A 3,156-nucleotide genomic window follows, 5' to 3' on the forward strand; every position below is an offset into this window, starting at 1 on the left:
TTAAAATTAAATCTATTCAATAGACAACATAATAGAGATTACAACAAGAATATAAGCATAAAAACAAAAATTGGGAATGTGTGATTCATTAGTGTTGTTTCCATCCCACAAAGCATGGGACAAAGTGGTGCAAGTTCAACGGATTCAAAAAAAAAAAAAAACATGAGAAATGACAACAATCAGCACATTACTGTGAAGAATAAAGAGGCATATATCCAGAGAACTTCAAGAACCTCAAAGGAACCTAGAAACGTTTCGGGTGTGTTTGGTTTGGTTTTGGGAAATAAATTTTCAAAAAAAATCTTGGGGAAAGAGTTTAGAATTTTTTTTGATTTGTTTGGTTGTATATTTTGAAAATAGTTTTGGAGTATGAGAGTTTGGGATAATTTGATATTTTATTATAGTTGAATAGATGTGTGTGAGAGAAAAAGTGATTGAGAATGAGAGAGGAGGGAGGAGGGAGAAAAAGTGATTGATTGATATGTATGAAAGAGAGTAATTTTGGAAAAAAATTTCAAAAATTTCTAACCAAACAAAATTTTGAATTTTTTTTTCAAAAATTATGTTTTGAGAGTTAAACCAAACAAGGCCTTCATTTTTTACTTTGCCTATTTCATTGTTCACATGTGCACAAAAGAAGTAACAAAATCATGTCTTAGCAAGAAAGAAAAAGGAAAAAAAAGAAATCACATATCCAGATTTGATCAACTCCCTATATTGCTGCCTTGTAGTCTTTCCTTACACATAGGCACGTAATTTCTTTAGAAAACAAGGACGGATGGCAAAATCAAAGTCATCTCTGAAAGCTATCAACCCGATAACTTTTCCATTTGAGTCAAAAACAGGAGCCCCCATTGAGCCATAAGTTGCACGTATGCTGTTAATCTGAATTACTATCAAGTCTATACTGCAGCACATTAAAGTGTTGAACTAATGATGGTCAAGATTAATAAGAAGAGCAAATGCCTCCCTCCTAGGTTTAGCAACTTGCCCCATTACAAAAGTATAATCGAGTTGGTTAGGATGAGTTACAGAAAATACTTCCATCTCAATGTCTATACAATTTTTACTACCGAATTTACAGAATTCATAAGAATTAAGAAGTCTCGTATCCATATCCGTGGTTTTCAAAATAGTTATGTCATATTGGGGCGCTCTCAAAAATACCTCAGCTTCCTGAAAAGCTTTACCTTTGTATCTACGGATGGCCATAGGGCGGGTTTGTCATTCGCTTGCTCCGCCCCACTCCCGCTATGAGTGGAATTTTTCAACCCCACCCCGCCACCCCGATACCCGATCCCCGCAGATATCCGACCACATTTCAAATAGTCAAAAAAATTAATAACTATTTAAATTCTTAGCACACCAAATAATTTTTTTTATTTTCATATATATAAATTGTGAGACTTTTAAGATTATTATTTATTCATATTTAAACAAAATCATAGACTTTTAATATTATTTTCTTATATCTAATTATATTATATATATATATATACATATATTATTTATTTATATATTATTAATTATATCGGGTCAGGTTTAGATCGGGGGAAGCAATACCCGCCCCCGCTCCGCCTCCGCCCCACCCCCGTTGCGGGGTGACCAAAACATAATCCACCCCCCCCCCCCCACATAAGTGTCGGGGCGGGTATAGGTGGGCCCTCGCGGTTTGGATTTAAATGGCCACCGCTAGACACATTATCCTCAGGTACCAAATGTGTGTTGAAAGTGGGATAAGGATGTATGCTGGTTGTGTAAATATACAAAGAGAGGAAAATAAATTGAACAAACACTTCTTTTATTAAATCACAAACAAATTATACAAAACAGAGCTATCTCTCTGTTAACTCTCAAACCTCTCAACTCTCTTAGAAATCTCCCACTCCTGGAGATGTTGTTTTTCTCCCACTTTATCTAAAACAATCACATAACCTATCTATTTATAGATTTCACAAACATGTATAAACCGTGTGTGCTACAATGTGTCTTCCTCATTAAACTTTATCAATGGAGCTTCCTTGAAACTTCCTCCTCCTCCATTCTTCCAGCAGCTTCTCTGCTCTTCTTCTTCATTTTAGCTTCCTCTTCTTCATTCTAGAACTCTCCAGCAACTTCATCTCCTAGCTTTTTCATTTCCAAACTCAAATTGAGTTTGTGTTTCTAACAATGTGCTCATGTCAAAATATATTCATGTTTGTTTATCACCACATCGGCACCGTACTCGCTACCATCCTACGATGACGATCTTGGGATAATCAGCCGTGATAATACAACAACAACTACCTTTTTCATCCGGTTGTACAAAATCTCTCAACGTTGTTGAATTGGCATTAGCATTGGCATTGTTGTCCTCCTTCGCTTCGGCCTTTGACTCCGCATGCGTTTACTTTTTATGACAAGGATGAAACTTCTTTTTATGGCGGCGTTGTATAAGACCTTTCCCTCATCTTCTTCATCTAAAAAGAGTTCTTTAATGTAGGGGAATATTCCAATACATAAGACAACCAGATTCAATCAAAACCCCAAACCTAATGAAGCCAGTTACAGATCTGAAGAACGAACGAACAAACAAAGATTTCAAAATGAGAACGAGGTGTGATACAACTCAACTCATCATTTTTTGTGATTGTTTTGCGGAAGAGCTCTTACCACTATTGCCTTTGTTTAAATTATTTGTTTCAAAATCATTTCATTTATTTTTAAGGTTTTATTGGTGATAATTATGATTAAGTGAATCAAATGTTCAAATAATAAAAAATTGATCCCTTCCATACTCCAATTTTTTAGGCTCATTTTAAGCTCGCAATGATAATCTAAACCGCTCATCTCATAATTCCAACGATTTATACGAGTTATGCAAGAAACTAATTTTATTGGATATTACTAGATGTATGAATAAATTGTATCTTATTTTTTTGTGCTCCTCAGGAAACAAAAAAATGTTAATACCTGGTGGACATTCTAGGAAACAAGAAACAAAGGGGGCCTGCAGGAGATTTTGGTTTATAAAGCTATCAAACATTGCATGCGTTATCGTCAAGGATTCGTAACTGTCACATTCAAATTCAAGATTTTCTAGCTAGAGCTCTCTACTGATTGTGAAATGTACCAAAATAGATACATAGTGATCAAATTAATTGACTAATTTAGCCA

The sequence above is a fragment of the Camellia sinensis genome, chromosome 12 (assembly GCF_055761805.1).
Source record: "Camellia sinensis isolate YWXY chromosome 12, ASM5576180v1, whole genome shotgun sequence".
In the NCBI taxonomy this organism is placed as follows: domain Eukaryota; kingdom Viridiplantae; phylum Streptophyta; class Magnoliopsida; order Ericales; family Theaceae; genus Camellia; species Camellia sinensis.